This window comes from Pyxicephalus adspersus, chromosome 6 (assembly GCF_032062135.1).
Source record: "Pyxicephalus adspersus chromosome 6, UCB_Pads_2.0, whole genome shotgun sequence".
In the NCBI taxonomy this organism is placed as follows: Eukaryota; Metazoa; Chordata; class Amphibia; order Anura; family Pyxicephalidae; genus Pyxicephalus; species Pyxicephalus adspersus.
Window position 1 is genome coordinate 36,279,692 of NC_092863.1, and position 18,922 is coordinate 36,298,613.

The following is an 18,922-nucleotide window of genomic DNA, read 5'->3' on the forward strand; positions in this document are numbered from 1 at the left end:
TCCCTAAAGACTTGAAAGTTATTTCAAGGGTTTCCTGTGTTAAAAAGCTAAAAAAAAACTGTTTCAGGCTATCCAACACTGTTAAAAGAAGAAGAAAAAAGGAAAACTGCAAACTCACTGATAAGAATGAAGTAATTCTATCACAAGACAGATGAGGGAGGAGGAAATGTATCCATTGCTGAAACCTGGATACAGATTTACAGATGACTGGCGTGCCTTCTGACATTTTGGGGATGTTGGCCACTCTAAAACATGACCTGCACTCGTGTCAGCTGCGTTTTATTCTAGTTGTGTGCTGTTTTTTCCTTCCCATTGATTTGCCTTTATAATGACCCTCTTCCAGCAGTGACAGGCCCTATGAGCTACACCCACCTGTAAGTCACAGGCCTCCCTCCTCTATGACAGCCAGACCCCCAGATTCAAGCTTGTGAGACTGCTATTTGTTCTGCTAGCTGATAAGAAAAGCCTTGTTCTCTCCAGAAACTGAATGGTCTCTCTGTGCTGGGATAGAGAGGGTGGAGAGAGCTGAGTGAGGAGTGAGTGAGGAGAGGAGTGTAATGTAGACATTGAATGTGTCATTGCAAGTCACTCTGTAGTTAGGAGGAAACTCTTTTACTCTATTTTGTGGCTGCATTAAACTGACATTAGGTCTTTTTTTTTTTTTTACAGAGGTGTAAACAGTTAAAGTCACTCAGTGGGAAGAAGAGATAAGTAGGCAATATTCTAAAAGAGGAGGGCCAGCTGAGTGAGTGCTGGAGGAGTGGCAGAGAATAACAGCAAAGCACATTGGGCTTTCAGACCTACAGGTTCATTATATGTCATTAAAGATGATTCCCTTATCCTGCACATAGGCTCCTGGAAACATGGAAAAGACAGACATCTGACCCTGGGAAAAATTTAAAACCTGTCTGGGAGACTTCAGTGAGAGAGGTAAGTGACATTTGTACAAGGTGGGTGGGATAGCTTTTGTTTGGGAATGTTACCAGACTTAGTATCGGCTCAATTTACAAGCACGTAACTTTACTTTTAGCCATGTGACTAATTTTAAAACCTGATTGGACATTTAAAATATACCTGTCATTTCTTCTTCTTCATTTCGTTAAATAACTTTAATGATATTACAGAAAAAAGACAAATGTAAGAGGTGATTCATCATCTAAAACCACCGATTGATTTAAAAAAAAAAGACAGGTTATGATGAATTTCACTTCTAATAATATAAGTATCACTACAATATCATTTACCAATATTTATGTTTACTTTTGTATTGAAGTTAAGGTACAGTTGGTTAAGGTACATGCCATTGTGATACTTCTATCTTACGGAGAAAGATCACAACAGTATAAAACATTATTTTTCATTGCATGTTTTTACTTTACTGTCCATTAACTAAAAGAGAATTTACGGCCGTGTACTTACCCATAGGTGAATATGGGTAAGTACAAACTTTGTTTAGGGCTTTACCTGCAGACAAGCATATTAAAATCCACTGTACAAAACAGGAGTATATTGTTCTTGAAATGTGATCTGTTTTAAAGGATATTGATGCATAATAATTTTATTACCTATTTTATGGTCAGATGACATTATCTAAGAATGGGGTGCCTGAAAGTTTAGTAACAGAGTACAAATCTAGCTGGGGCACAAGGCCTGGTGGCTAAATAAGCAATGGGACTCTATAGAGAAATCTCATCCATTGTTTCCAAACTGGCTTAACAAATTATTAGTAAACTGTTAATTTATTACGTTCGTTCACACTAACCACTTCTACATTTACATTTAGATTTCCGATTACCATAGTCTCATCAATAAAATGTAGCTGCCTGGCGCCCATTGGCACTTCTAAAATATTATTAATACTAATATTATTAAACTGTATCTATAAAGCACCAACATATTACACAGCGCTGAATAATAAAATTTAACAAGTGGATATTTCAAAAGTTGCTTGTTCTCGTGTTTTTACCTATATTGTGATGGTTCCCATCATTTTGTGAAACCATATATTTATCCTTATTATGTCATTCTCCTAAACTTTTATTGACGTTCTTTATGAAATGCCAGTAAAAAAATGAATGAGCAATACACATGACTTATATGATTAGAAGAATCTTTCTTAGGAATAAAGAACAAAGTCGAGGGCAAAGTATCCTAACAGATAATTTTCTTTATCAGTTTATAGGCCATCACAGTTTATTCAACAACTGATAATAGGTACAATAAAGAATTCCCACCCCCCTATTCCCTTCACAAGGATTTATGTGTTGTTGACGCCTCTCTTTGATACAGATTACCTATATTCTGATTGTACTTTAGCTATTTGATTCTTGTCCAATGCTGGGGGGCTTAGGTGTGATCCCAGCCTGGGACATATCAACATTTGTATTTTTTTTTTAATGATTTCTTGCAAATCACCTCGCCGTTACACAAATTATTAGGGAATGTAAAAAGGTGCAGGGTTCTCTTGCAGTGATTAATAAAATCTTACTTACTTTGCTAGACTTTGTTAGTCTTGTACACATGGCTTGTATTTATCGTGCTAGATGAGTAATGTTTGCAGTTTCTTTGAAGTGTATGCCATATTCTGCTATACAATCAACAATGGTCTTTGTCTTTACCCTGTATATTTCAGTTAGTATATTTCACTCAGTTATATATACTGTTATCTACAATTTCGAGATTACAGAATTTATTTATTTATATTGTTACAGTGCCAATAAAGTAACTAAACAGGTAGGGGAGAGGTGAAATGCATGATCTATTTTGGAATCTGAGACAAATAGGCTGTTCCTTATAAAGGTCAGAAAGTGAAATTTGATTGCTTGTTATGCATGGTTGTTGTTTAAAAATCCTCATTTTCTGTACTGCAATTTGAGTCTGAAATTTGAGGAATCACCAGTTTGTTTCCATTAGAATCTATCTAAAACCTGCACCAGTCCAATTTCTTTTTTTCAGCCCTATGTATTACTTTGTGACGGAATGCCTCAACGAGATTTTTTAAATTTTAATTTGTTCTGAAGTTGTTAAAGCTAAAAAATATGATGTGATGTCCCTCCTGCAATAAAATCAACTTATCTGCCTAATCACACTCACTGTCTGTCCTTGTGACCACAGAAACTGGGACAGAAAAGTCCACTTTTAAAGCCTGTGACCCTATTCAACAGTTTTAAAGCCTTTAAATACTGATATAAGTTTGTCATCTATGTCCCTCACCAGTCCCATTTCTGAGAGTTGCAAGAGGGGAATTAGCATTGCTATACAGCTAATAGGAATTTTATGGCCACCTGGACAGAGATCTGGATACAAGAACACCTTCTGTTCTGCATGATAAAAGAGAAAAAATGCAGGAACTGGAGTGTCATGTGACCATAGATTTAGAAACATTTAGATTTTTTTTTAAAGCTTTAATTAGTTCTGAGATGGGTAAATGGGGCAAGAGGAGTTGGAATACCCAGAAAAAATGTGTTCTGGCAAGTCCTGATTTCCCTTACTTAAGAGAAATGTATTATCACTTTGTAACTATTGGGCAGGAAGTAAAAGGAAATTTCCCCAGTGGAACACTGATGGCATAACAAGTTTTTAAAAATTGTGTTTAAATGAAAAATACTATAAAAGTGCAACACCCGTTTTTTTATTTTTTTTAAAGTGCAGCACCGCCCCCTTAATTCTCAATCACCTACGTCACGCATCCCAGAAGGCTCTTGGCTGCTTTTTCTGTGCATGCCCGAGTACATAAATATTTTATATTATTTTTATTTATTATACTGTATATAATAATTTTATCTGAATGACCATGAACTTATCTCATTAAAAGGTTTACTTATGTGTAAGGTTACAGAAATACTAGTTCAGCATTATTTTTTCTCAAACATCAGATAGCTAACTGCTAAAACATAAACTGAGAGGGATGACTCCCTTCCACAAAAGGATGAACTTTGATCTGCATATGATGTCACAACATGTTGCTGTGGGTGAGCATATTCTATAATCAGCAGAAGGAGACGCTGAGCATTTATTTTGCCCAAAACCTCTAGCACTTGGTGACGTTTCTTTTTTAGTTTAGGTCTGCTCTACTTTATAAATCCTTTTTTGTACAGTAAGTTAGCTTATCAGTTATTTTTTATAGATTGCATATAAAAGAAAGTAAGTTCAAATTATACCTAAAAGAAAGCCTAAAAAGTATAAGTTTTTTTCTTTTTTTGGAAAGTATTCAAAGAATTTTACAGTTTTAATCATCAGTATAATCTTAGTCACTAGTTTATTTTATAAACAATAGAAAACTATAAAGTGTTTGATATGATAATGACCTAAGCAAAAGACTGAATAAGACATTGCTGATTTAAAAAAAAATAAAGTAAATTTAGCGTATCTGCCTGAAGCTACTGGCATAATTTGTGTAAAAAATGAATATTATCTTAAGGAACAGTTAATTAACAGAAGTTAATTTTTTCAGTTTGTTAGTTGAACCCCAATGCACCATGCCAATGTACGAATGTAAATTGTGTTGCACTGCAAAAAAATGACACATACACATATTTAGTGTGTGCGTTGTTCATAAGGCAGCCCATAATACGTGGGTAATGTTTGTGAGCTGATACAAAACTAGCATAGATTGATATTTACGACCTTAAAAGTTCAAACTTTTTATGCTACTTTTACCGTTAATATGCTTCTACAACAGACTTAATAATTTCTTGTCATCAGATATGTTCAATATTGAAATAAAAAACTAGGCTACCACTTTTGGGTTAGAAGAAGTATACAACAAACTCTTTTAGGATTGTAAAGTCATTTCACTAGGCTAAAAACAGCCGTTGGCATTTGAAGCCAAGTGGCCCACATTTAGGTGTTGTATACAAAAGCGTTTGTGTTTTGCTGCTGACATGCATTCTTCAAAGATCAAGAACGCAGTATAAGAAATAAGAATTTAAATGGTATAAAGCAGTAATAATTTGTGTTTCAGTTTGCTTTTTCTAGGTTTTGCATTTGATATCTATCATTGCAAAATATTATTATTATTATTAAACAGGATTTATATAGCGCCAACATATTTTGCAGCGCTGTACATTAAATAGGGATTGCAAATGACAGACTAATACAGACAGTGATACAGGAGGAGAGGACCCTGCCCCGAAGAGCTCACAATCTTGCAAATGCAGCATGTCCTATTTAAATGTGTATAAATTATTTATATCCGGAAAAGTAAATAAGATGCAGCTCAAAGAGACAGTCAATGCATTGTAAGCAGACCATAAAAGCTGTCTATTTTTCATTTAAAGCTTTTGTACCTAAATTCGTTCTTATAATCCACTATTAATAGTACTTGTTCTGGGAGAAACAGAGGTCCATAACTAGCAGCCAATCAGGCTCTACTACATGCACATGTACTGGCGGAAAATATAAAATATTGAATGGTTAGATCTTTTTTCTTTTTCATCGTAGTCTATGCCTTCTGCCTTAGAGTTTCCTGTCTCCTGTACCATTGGCATTTATTTTGAAGGTAAATTTCTCCTTAATACCTGAATCTGCGGAGGTAATTGAAGACTGTTTTTAGCCCTCCTGCCGGTAATCCTGAGAGTGACTCGGGGTGGGTTTTACATGCTAAAAGTGGTAATCCCGAGTCACTCTCAGGGTCACTAAAAACATAAAAAAAACCACTTACCTTGTTCCGTTGGCGTCCCCCAGCGTCCTGCTGGTCCCTGCAGGCCCTCGGTACACGTCTTCTTTTTTCGATCGTTAGCTGGCGAATGCAGAGACGATCTCTGGGGTTTCCTGGTGATGTCGGTGCATGTGTCGGTGCATGCGTCGGTGCGGGCGCGAGGAGCAGCGGGATATTCAAATAATTTTGTATTTGATTTATTACAAAATAGCTGTATTGAGTCTAATAAAAAAGAAATCTTTATATAATATATTTAATTATATTATATTATATATATATATATATATATATATATATATATATTATTCATGCTACTGTATAGTTTTTTTACAGGTTTCTTTTTTTTATTTTTATTTTTTTTAACAGATTTTTGTGTTTTTTTTTTTATTTAAAGTTTATTATTTACATTTTCATATATTACATATTTTGGTGAGTTATGTCTAAGAATTATAGGCCTACAATGTAAAATAAATTTCCATGCAAAGAAAGTAGCGATTTTTGCATGAAAATACAGATGGAATTAGAACACTATTCATAAAAAGAGATGTAGCGGTTACATGTTATATGGCAAAGAACAGCAATGCACAGCCACCTGCACTGCTGCCTGTTGTAACACTGACCCCATTCATTATATGTATAGAGTGTCACACACAAAATCAATGCACTGTTCTGCATTGTATATAATGGAAATGTTAGACATTACTTTCAATGCAATGTCAGATCGCGTATCAGTTGTTATATGTACCACACTTCACTGCACAAGTGAGTAAGGTATTCTCTCTTACTTTTAAGTCAGCAAACACAGAGAGTAAACCTAAATGTGGATAAGGACAGCAATAAAAAAAGAATGAGGTTTTAACCACTTACTATGAGCTGGGAATGCGGGTATCACAATCATCTACAAACACCACTTCCTAACATAAGGTTAGTGATATTTCTTCAGTGAATTAATGCATCCAGCATGCTTCAGACCAATAGAAATACTAATGAGGAAAGCAAGGCCCAGACAAAAAAACCCGCCAGCTAGCTTCACCTGACCACCACTCCGCACACTAATAGAGGGGGCTAGACATCTGTGGTGCTTCATGTTGTGCTAACATGGCTACATAATTCTTTCCTATGCAGGTGTACGCTCCCTTGCCTACAAGTCAGCATAGTACTGCTGTGGCAAGTTTGGCAAAGAAGCACCTCTGACACAATTCTAATAAAGTATGGGCAGAGGTCCCGGAAAGTTTAGACAGTATTATGAGTAACTAGGAGAAGGTTGTGGAAACTTAGGTGATTGCTGAAAAACTATGAAGAGTTGACATTCCTAACATTGTTATTGCAGATAAAACCATCAGATAAAGACAGGGCCAGATTACCCCATTTTAGGAATAAGTTTAGGGCATCAGTGTGTATGAGTTGGCTTGGCCACCATTGCCCACATTTATATGCCTACTGTTCTCCTAGCTGCCAGGGTTCATCTCTGCACATCATCACAGTCTATTCATGGAGTGCAGAGTCCTCCAGGAGCAATGCTTTCAGTCTGACCTCTGAGTTGGTTATCACTGCTGCTGGTCCTCCTTGCCTGTCAAAGCTTTCCGCTCCTTCTCCAGCCTCTGGCATTAACTTAACAATGCCAGATCTGCATTCTGTGTACCTGTGCTGGCTGGGAGGTCAATCTCAGCTAAGGTCCAAGTGACCTAAGTGCAGCTATTTAAACATTACGGCGCTCATTTATCAAACGGTGTCAATCCAATAACAAATCATAACATTATTGTTGTCTTTATTTTCTGATCATCACTTTCATATTACCACATTTATAAAAGAATGATCAGCATTGGGGGTGATCAATAGCTGATGACTGTACTGAAAGTAATGCAAAGGACTAGCCACCAGCATTGCCTGTGGGTCACTGCACAGTATTTTTGTGTCGGAGGTGGCATTGCCTTAGAACAGTCCGATATGCATGATCAACAACAACCATTTTTTTACAATCTCCAATTCAAAAATAACACGTGACAAATATCCCTGTTGTAATAAAAACAGGAAAAAAACATATGCACAGTGATAACCGTAAAAGTTTGTATAACCAAATGTTCCCAATAAAGACCTATGATAATGTGCAAAGTGTATTCTAATGCTATCAACCATGTTTTACTGATTTACCTCCTGAGTCGTTAGCATAATCTATTTTTGCATATTTTTTTTAAACCAAACAAAGAGCTAAATGAAAGATAAAACCTATACTGTATATAAAGGCAGTTTTACCTGCCAAATATTTGGTATCCTGTCTTTTCATTTCTGAAGTTTACACATACCTGGCAGACTTTATAGTCAGCAAAAAGATCTTACTGTGATTTAGTAATAAATGTCAATGACCCCGGCTCGTAACTTGACAGAAGCAGCTGACCCATGAGCTCATCGCTCAGTTACCCAGTTCACTCCATGTACTTCTTCTCCCTCCAATATTCTGAGCTCTTCTGTGAACAGGATTGCAAGAGTATGATTCCAAGTCCAATTGAGACAATACCAATTGTTGCTTTTATATAGAAAATAGTAAATGCACATATTAATTCCTATTGTACACAACAAAAAGCTATTCACATAGGTTTCTTGTTCTGAACCAGACAATAAATGTAATATTACTGCATTATAGTATTGGAGGTGCTTGTTGCAGAATCAGTTACTTACTAAGCAATATTACCCGTCTGTTTTAATTTGTGATGCTTTGTGATTTTCAGCGAAGTGTAGATGATTACTTGCTATATATGGAGTTTATGTTTCTAGTAACCGAATGAACTGTGCTAATTAGTAACCCATTACCTAAAGCAATGTCAATATTAGGCCAACAGATATACAGTGTATTTATTATCCATAAGACAGTAACAATGAAAGGGCTGGCCTGCAATCTGCATGTACAACAGCGTAAACATTTTCGTTTTGTACAAAATGCCTAGCTCTAAATATTTTATTTCCTATGACTGTTTTTAAATGGAGTGACATTTAACATATAAATATTACTACTTTTTTATGAGGTTATCATAATCTAACCTCTAATATAATCTTTCACAAAAGCAAGAAATACATATTTTAAACATAATACCTCCTTCACATTAAATTCATTTTGTTTTTATAATGAAAGCACTAACAAGCTTAGACATTGGTGTTATAAGATCTAAAATGAAAGCATATGCTTTGTAAGGAAACCTGTTGTGATGAATTGTGAGGACGTCAATATTAACCTTTGCTTCTGTTAATACTATCAGTCATGGCAATTAATACAATTGCTTCCAGCTCTTCAATGTCATCATGTACAGTTGTTTTTCTTAGCCACTAACTTTTATTTTAGTGACTCCTTTTTTTAGTTTCTTGACTCCTTTTTCCAGTGTGTTGTGTTTTATAGAGCTCGAGCTGCAAAGTTTCAGTTCTGCTTAGATTGATGTAGCTGCTGCTATTGGTAATATCTCTTATGTGTATGTTTATGTTATTACATAGGTGCTACCAGTAATTTTCTTTATAGATCTGACAGCATAGGAGCCACACATGACATAAATGACGATTCATTTTACGGTTCTGAAATATTGTTTTATGATAAAGCACCAGTCAGTTCTTTCAGATTGTTTATTCAAGAGAAAGCTATCTTGAAAAGACTAATAACCATGCTATAGAAAAAATATATTTCCCATTAATAGTAATAAAAGCAGTGAGCCATTTGAAGGGCAAAGTGTTTTTATTGTTCACACACTATATTGCCCCAAGTACATCCTTGGTCATGCTGAGCCTTGCTAATAAATTTTAGGTCACGGATTGTACGCTTCATGTTTCATTCATTAAATTAAGGACTCTCAGGTCACACTTACCTATTAATATTAATACCATGCTCAGATTCACTTCCCTCTTTGTATAAATACAGCTTACTTTCTTTAACCTTTTATGTTTCTCAGCATGTTGTTTCCTAAAGTGTCTATTTAGTATTTGTCATTAATTGTATAGTGTTCGAGGTTGTGCACCATGTGGATGATTTTAAATTAATCATCTTGACAAATTTTATATAAACATTCTAACTTTATTTGCATAGTAGGTGCTTGCCAGTATCTATCATACACAAATTGATATAAGTATAGTCATAAATACTTATGTAAGATGCAGAAAAGACATCTCCAAATCCCTCTTGTATTTTTGGAGGGTATAAACCTAAAGAATGATAGATACGCTTTCTTTTTAGCAGCTAGTTTATTTATACATTGCACACCCTTAGAAGAATATAATATGTAATATGTACAGCGCTGCGTAATATGTTGGCGCTATATAAATCCTGTTTATTATTAATAATAATGAAATGGGCACGTATATCAGATTTTGGGAATGAAAAATGGTATTCTACCTCAGTATATTTCCACAGTAATACATAAAGAGATTGACAAATTCAGTTTAAATATTCTCCCCTTATTTATATGACACTAATAGGATTACATAAACTGGTTTACTTACCCAAAACTGAATGTTCTTGATGTGGAGATGTTATAGGCTTCTTCTTTCATATGATTTGAGGATTCTCACATAAATTAGAACCTACAAGACTGAATTCACATTTTTGACACAATTCATGCTCTTAATACATGTAAATCAGCTTAGTGTTTCTGAAATGTGAGATTGATACAGATGATGTACATTGTTAACAACATTCCTCCATATACTCCTGTGTTATCTTAAGAAGGTTATACCAATGCACTGGAAGAAACCTGTCCTCTCCTCAATATTTGCCTAGGAAACTATGATTAATCAAGTTCTTTTGCTTACTTACTTATAAGGACAGAGGAAGTCTAAAGCAATTTGAACAAATACCAGCTGTGTAACCCATATTCATTAACCTGACAATCCTAAACCACTGATAACATGTTGAACCTAAAAACTGAACAGTTTAAAGGATGAGACTTGTGTCAGCATGTATTATCTGATCTTTGTTGGATAAGTTTTATGTATTTACATGACACATAATATTACTTCATAGACACACTCATTGCTGTTTTCCTTGTTGTTCTACAATGTTTATAACATAACAACTATTCCGCTGTATGTTGTATTTTCCTGATTATAGTTACAGTGTCAATAATAGCTTTATGTATACATATATCTTTGGTTTTGTATGGTTTACTTGTGGTAATGCTTTGGTTATTGTCAGTATCTGCATTGTTTATATTCTTATATGTAATCTTTTTTTTTCTTATGTCTTAAATGTATGTACATGGATGATTTGTATTTATTTGCAATATGCCTTTAAACTTTCTAGTAAATACGTTTCCATAGTTCTCTCCTCCTTTCGGAGTTTCTAATTATTGACTATGGTGACCCAGCGCCCCTGATTCATCAATAAAATCCGCGCTCGCTGGAAGCGCGAAAGTACGCGCGGCCAGTGATCACGGTTTACCGCGGTCCGGACTCGAGTGTGCTCGTACACTCGCCTCCTCACTGCCAGCCGGATTGCACATAAATGTTAAAAACATTTAAACAGCGCAAACATTTTTTTTTAGGGCTATGGGTAATGTGTGTGCCATTAGAAAGAATGATTTTTTAAGGGAACAGTGACTTTTAATGCAGGCTCGCCAGTGTAAAGCTGCCGGAGATGCGCTGCTCCGGCCGCGATCTTTTTCAGTTGCTGAATAGCGCGATGGCGTACGATTTCGGATCGCGAATACGAATGCGCGAGCGATAATCCGATTCTGCTTGATGAATCAGGGGCAGCATCTCTGTCCCTCCCATTACTTCCCTACATAACCTTTCTGTAGCTTCTGGGGAGGAAACAATAGAGTATAACTTGAATGACGACTGTAGATCTGCTAACATCTCATCCAAGACAGTGGCCCCAGCTACAGCTGTTAATGAATTATTAATCCTATGGGGCACATTTTTTTAAATTGACAAAAGGATCTCTATATTATCACAGATCCACAAACACATAAAGGTTCAATGGATGCCTGAGGATCCTTAGCTCACCCTTGCTGTTGTATATTATCTAGTAGGCCTTTTATCATCTTATTTAGGATTACACTACTAGGTGGAGCAGCTACCCTGTTAAATTGCTTGCATTTGTAGACGTAACAGGAAAGACTTTAAAAATCTCTTTCTAAACATTGCAAGCCTTATGATAATAATGAACGCTAACAGCACTAATAAATCAGTTTCAAATGGTGGGAAATACATTATGAAAACGCTGCTCTAATATACTAAAATGCGTGCACTTTACACAAATTAAGCCTCTCCTTATTGCAGAAAAGTCCCCCCTCCTTTCCAATCCAATAGTAGAAAATACCTTGTTCCCTATCTAGCCCATCCAAAATATTGTCTTGGCATTTTTGCCTTTTAAGTTCTGCAGCAGCGCAGAGGTTTGTGCAGTATAGAATCCACTTCTACCTAAGGTAGGCCCTGGGTAATGGGCATTAATAAAGGGTTGCCTGATACTCTGCCAGTTATGTGTCAGACATTTCATTTAGGTTATACAAATATTCCACACATTTTATGTTATAGTTTTTTAACATGTAACATGTAGTATGGAAGGCTAAAACATGTTGCTGTTTTAAAACATTTAAACCCATGTGGTCAGTGACACTTGTTGAAGTTTAATTTGCTAAACTTTTGCCTTACTCAAATCCTACTTATCCCCCCTCATCGCCATATTAAACTGAAACCATTACATTTTTCTTTACATAATTTATTTTAGACTCAATTTCATCATTTTCCTGCTTTGCTACACTGTGAAATGAAGAAAGATCATGAACGATTGTGCAGAGGAAAGATCAAGCAGAGTCCAGCAGGGTGCTGTAAAAAGTTTAGTGATCAGATAATTGCACAATAAGATAGGGTAAATTGCATTTGGAATACTGCATTAGGAACATTTCTTGCTCAATAAACATTAAGCAGAGGAGCTCTAGGAATCCCAAATAATGGTTACAATGGCTTCTGACCCTACCTGTCAACAATTAAATAGAAACTTTGCTCTTCCCTAAAGCACAGATGTCATTTGAGGACATTCTACTGCAGGGTAATCCTGTAGGATATCGTCATTGTCAATATGCATGTTAGGCTTTTATAAATATCATGAAGTTGGTTGTGCAAATAATGTACTTGTCATTTTATTTAAAACAGTTATTTTCATGACTATATGTTTTCCCCTCTTAATCCAATGCTTGTGGATAAAAGAGTAACATTTGTACATATTACACATTGAAAAGCACAACAAAAACACTGGGCCTGATTTATTAAAGATCTCCAAAACTGGAGAAGAAAGACTATCATGGGAGAACCAGGGTGATCCAGCAAATCTGGAATAGATAGTTTGCTATTTGTTGGGGAATGTTTTCAGTCTTGGACCAGATTCATTCTAAGTTTGTTGGATCACCCAGGTCCTCTAAAGATAGTCTATCGTAGCTTTAATAAATCAAGCCCACTGGGTCTAGCTCAGAGTTCTTGAGATGCATAATTTACAATTTGTTATGTGTAACAGGTATTTGATGCAAATCCAAAGAGATAAAGGAATCTAACAATACAAAGTGAATTAAATTCTTTTATTTTCACCACAATAAAAAAAAATATATTAAAGACAAAAAATAACTTAAACAAACATATTCAAAAGTCTCCATGTATATTATATAAATCAGTGGTTGCCAACCTTTTGGACCTCATAGACCAGGAAATTTATGGACTCCGAACCGCGCATGTCACTCGTAGGGAAAGAAACTTCCCCCATAGTGATGTCCAATTTCCTATAGTTCCAATCATATAAACTTTACCCTAAAAAAAGCACCTCTGTTGTAAGATATATAAAAAAAAATACAACAAAAATAATCCCACTCAAAACCACTATAAAAGCACAATGCTTTTATGTGCCAGAATATGTCCCCGTATCTGAAAAGAGCAATCCTATGCTTGGGTGTTCTGCACACATTTAAACATACAGAAGACATTTTTAGAAAATCAGAAACAATTTTTTTTTCTATCTGAACAAACTTTCTTTGGTCGTTTGAAAAAAAAATAATAAAAATCTGATTAATTAATTATTTAATTAAAAAGAAAAAGCAGGGAAATAATTTTATGTTTGTCTTACTAAATTTATGCTGAGATTAGACATATTATATATGTCAGAGGCAATTTACAATCTCCTTGTGAAAAGTTGGCCTGGCTTGCTTGTAGCAAAACCTTGTAGGTTTATTTTCAGAGACCTGTGCAGCGAACCCTAGTATAATGTGTTTTTGCGAATTATTAGAAACAACAGAAACTAATAAGCAGGGTGTGGGAACCAAGGTTAGATGTTTTTTTTCAATGCTGTGTAAGCCCTAGAGCATTTCATTAGTGATTCAGTTGTACAGTTGTAAATTGATCGACAGTTCTGAAACTCAACCTTACATACCTAATACACTTTACACACCTTTTCATCTTATACTTCTTACACACCTTATATACCTTAGTCGTACACAATTCATTTAAATATTACTACAAGTATAAAGTTTGCTGTAGCAAAGTACCACCCACTATTGTGCAGTCACACATGCTTATACAATGTATCACTGTGTGTATGTTAGTGTGCTTTTCTATATATAGTTTTTTTTTATTATTTGTGTATATTTGTAGTTTAAACTATTCTTATGTATCACATATGCAGGGCATGCTTCATTTGTGCCTTGCTGATACTCTTTTCTTAAGTCTACCAATCAAGGTTTTACTAACTGGAAAAAAAATATTTACTATGGTAGTTACTAGTAGTCACAGATGCAAAATAAACTTATTTGTATTGTTATCTGTTATATATATATATATATAAAATTACAAAACAATAAAAAAGTATATAAAATGAAATGATTTGAAAATACGACAAAACCAGTACAGCACAGGTACAAATATTTATCACAATACCTTAATGGTCCAACATTCAGCATAACAAGTAGAAGCCTGAAATCACTCCGTGTTCTCATCTCACAAGTATAAGATAAGTGTCACTGGAGTGGCACAAGGGTGAACCATCCTAACTCAAAATATGAATGTAATTTGGGTAGAGTATTTGCATCTGCAAAGAGTGCACCCTATTTGTGGGCTTGCTAAGGGGTGAGACCCTGCAGCTAAGGGTCAAGAACAGAATCATCATTTTAGACACTTTGCCTTTGTGCCACCTTCCCCCATCCTTGGCCTAGGTATTCTTACCTGGAATGGCAGAGGTATCTTATGCATTGGGTGCTACTCTCCTATAATCTTCCTGCTTGCTCCAGTGATAAATGAATCCTGCCCTCTAAGCTGGCATTAAGCACATGCTATTGGTTCAGTATTTTATTGCAGTAAAATAAAATATGTAGATATGAAAATAGACAAATAAAAAATCTAATAAATATTTTTTAGAATATTAACAAATGTAAATAAAATATTGGGCATCTGTCTGAAACAGGTGGAGGATTGTTTTCATTAGATAGACCAGTAGGGGCTGCAAAAACAGTAGCTTAACCAAACTCATTAGGAACCTGGAAAGGTGGATTTTATTTCTGTTACAGTAATTGGATAAGGGAAGTCTTGCAGGTGACAGCTACTTTTGGAAACATTGGGGTAGGTGTTGGTGAGTTCCAGCCTACACTTCATGGTCTTTGGTCTTTAATTTTACAGGAAGACAGAAAATACCTGAGGGTAGTAGTGTTAATTTTTTAGGAAGATGCCTATGGATTCATTTAGGCCTATTGATACTTAATGGAAGCATGCCTGTCTTGGGTACAACAGAAAGAAAGAAGATTTTTTTATCATCTGGAAAGGATGTCCAAAGTTGTGCACAGTTTTTCCTATAGTTGGGGTGATGTGAAGACAACTTGCCCAGCATCCATCCAAAGGGAAACAGTGAACATGAACAAAGGTCCTCTATTGATTTCAGTTGTACAATTTGATTTTGGCATATTTTTTGATAAATGTGACAAAATCAAGTTGAATTACATATTGGCCAATTTATTCTACACTTCTTCACTGTCAGTTGTGTGGCCGATTTATGAAAACATTTATTTCTTCTGAAGAGTAGAGAAAGAGGAAATGTAAACATAAATAGGTTAAAATTTAAAAAGTAAAAAAGTGAATTATTTGCAATGGAGAACAAATATGAGTAAGTTTTTTTTAAGAATAAACCCTCCATTTACTTTTCCCATCTAGAGCAGAAGAAAACTAGTAATTATCCCTTTAGAAATACAAAGAGATACTTTTACGAATACTGAGAGAGCTCAGGTGATGCTCTTGTAATAGATACCGAAATGAGAACAGGAAAAATAAGACAGACAGACAGTGACAAAGTAGAGAAAGGACAACATCAGAGAAGTAAGAGGTAATGCTAGAGACATAGCAGCCTATAAATTCTTTAGCGGGACCTTCTTGTTTTCACAATCACTTCCCCGTTACTGCCATAATTAATCTTTTTTGCTTTTATTACTTTATACTTCTATTTCTGGTTGCAGTGCCTGGATATTACTGTCATTCATCTTATCTATGAGTACTAAGGGCAATGTATTGTATTAAATCCTGGAGAAAAGCTGAATACAGCTTTGGTGGTTTACTTTGTGCTGGGCATATTTTGGCTGGATATGTCTGTAGTAATAAATTCTCAAAAGGTGATTATTTTTTCTAGGTCAAAATATTGCATCAAATTTTGATGACAAGAGTGATTTTGGTTCTAACCTTTCTACTCTGTACTACAGGTGAATTAGTACTGCGTGTCAATAGTTATCAGGATAAATCATTAACACCTAAATGTGTCCTTGGAAGTTAGGAGTAGTTCCAGGGTGGTTGTCTGTTGATGTTTTATGTATGTGACTAAGGTCAGAGTTCGGGAGAATTTTAATTAGAGAAGGTTAGGTGAGTGCTAGTTGGGTCCTTGCATATTGTATTTAGTGTAAGAAAAAACTTTTTTTAGGTATTTTTAAGTCTTTTTACCACCCTAGAAACTTTCAAAAGTGGGTTATTAGACAATTACATCAAAAGGATCTTGTAAAAAACTGAGCAATACAGATTCGTATGTGGGGAGTTTTTCTCAGGTAGATGTGTGAAAGAACCAAGTATTACCATCCCACACTCATAAGGGCAAAGACAACGATTCCTAGTAGGTTCTATCCAAAATCAGTGTGGTACAACAATCTGGCTGCAGTCATCTTCAACGTCATATATAGAATTTGTCATTGACTTTAACATTTCCTCTCACTTCCTGTCTGTTGATGAGACTATGGGACACACAGTGAAATCTCCTCAGTAGGATAAAGGTATGTAGTCTCTTCTGAAGGAGGACAGTATGTAGACCAGGGGTGCCCAACAGGTGGATCGCATGCTACCAGTAGATCGCAAAGGCCATGCGAGGAGATCGCTGGGCCCTGCCTTTCAAAATAAACTCTACCGCGCACAGGAGTTATTAAGTCCAAATACTGTTCCACCATAACTGAGGATCATTTGGAAGTCTGTTTGACGCTGGCTACCAGCTACTATGCAACTTTGGCTGGTTCTATACAGTTTAAGACGTCATCGGAGTAAGGTTAATGGCCAAAAATGTACAGAATTGTTTTGTGCATTGTTCATGCTCATGCAATGTTCATGCTGTTATGCAAGGTAACCAATAAATATTTTAAATATAAAGTATAATCAGTATATATATAAATATAGACATGTTTAGCATTTTTATTGTTGGTAGATCATTTTGACTTGGTCATAAAAGTAGCTCGTAAGCCAAAAAAGTTCTTGCTACCTGCTTGTCGATAAGCAGGGAATGACTTTCTGAATTGCTCCCTCCCTTCTGTGTCTCAATCATTCCTCTTTCACTAAGTGTATCACAAATGATCTCTGAAGAAAGTTGTTGTGGCCAGAATACATACCGTGTACATACCGTGTTTCCCTGAAAATAAGACCTACCCCGAAAGTAAGCCCTATTGGCTTCTTCGGAGGGTGTGGTCACGTGGTACACGGAGGGATACCAAGAGGAAGGAGAGAGCAGAGAGAGAGCAGGAGATTTCAAAAGCACTGGAGCAAGGTGTGAAGAAATCGCAGGGTTAATTAACCTACAGTACTCTGGTGTGACACTACCGGTAGCACTAAGAGGTTGGTGGATTCTCTTTTCAAAAGGTCCTTGCTGGTATTTCATTCATTAGCAGCAATGCATATTTATTGTTTTTTTTTTTTTGCTTTTACTCAGATTTAACATGTAACTCTATGAGTCACATGTTAATTGTCAGCACATTTTCTTGTTATGTTGTACTTGTTTGCTTATGAAGCTGTGTTTTTTTTTCATTACTCATTTATGTCAATTCCTATTCATGACTTCTTGTATATAACAGAAGAAATCTGTGATTTTGACAGGTCACAGGTAACACAGAGGTATCTTTCTATAGCATTGTAATATTGGTTACAGGTTTTGGTAAATACAGATTTTTGTACATGAATAAATATAGATTTTTTTGTGAGAAAAATAAGACATCCCCTGAAAATAAGCCCTAATGAGATTTTCAGAGGTAAAATAAATATAAGACACTGTCTTATTTTTGGGGAAACACGGTAGGATATGGGCTGCTTACTACAGTGTTTGACAGCAAGCTCTGTCCCCCGGCCAGTTTATTAACAATTTTTATTTACTTTACTGACAACTAAAAAAAGTTTCATTTGAAATGAAGACAGCTAAATTGAACCTTTAGGCACATTTGTGTGAACTGTCTAACCTGCCTAAAAAATGAAATTCTGTTCAGCTAGTTTTCTGTCAGGTACTGACGCCTGTTCTCTCTGCTGCAGTAAAAACAATACAGATAGGTGAAAGACAATCCTAACCATTGCATAGTAAATACAGCATGCTGATGAGGTCTTCCCTCCACCTTGGCTACTGCAACATCCATTTTTTTGGTTTTTCCCCAACATGTCCACACATGTTAGTTTAACATTTTACAATTAAAATCAAACATTTTGCAGGAACTAAAACTATGTTTAAGGCTGCGTCCAGCAACAAAAAGTGACAGATAAACTTTCTTTCACTCAGTAGTTTTAGGGATTTCAGCAAAATGTGTAAAGCTGTGGTTGTTGCTAGAATGGGGCAATTCTTAAGGTATTTTCACAATGTTCTTAGGGTATTTTATCTTTTGAGCATATGATTCTTGTGAATGTTCTCTGATCAAATGTTCAACACATTGGCCCTGATTCATCAATAAAATCCGCGCTCGCTGAAAGCTGATTGTCTGGAGTCGAGGGCGCTCGTACACTCGCCTCCTCACTGCCAGCCGGATTCCTGGCTTGATAATA

General features: G+C 35.6%; 1 protein-coding gene across 1 annotated transcript in view; it reads left to right on the plus strand.

Moving 5' to 3' along the window:
- Window positions 1-683: 683 nt before the first annotated feature.
- Window positions 684-18,922, plus strand: part of GAL3ST1 (galactose-3-O-sulfotransferase 1) — a 33,641-nt gene continuing 15,402 nt past the window's right edge. The window contains exon 1 of the mRNA XM_072415263.1: window positions 684-930. The gene's annotated coding sequence lies outside the window, so the exon portion shown is untranslated. The remainder of the gene's footprint in view (window positions 931-18,922) is intronic.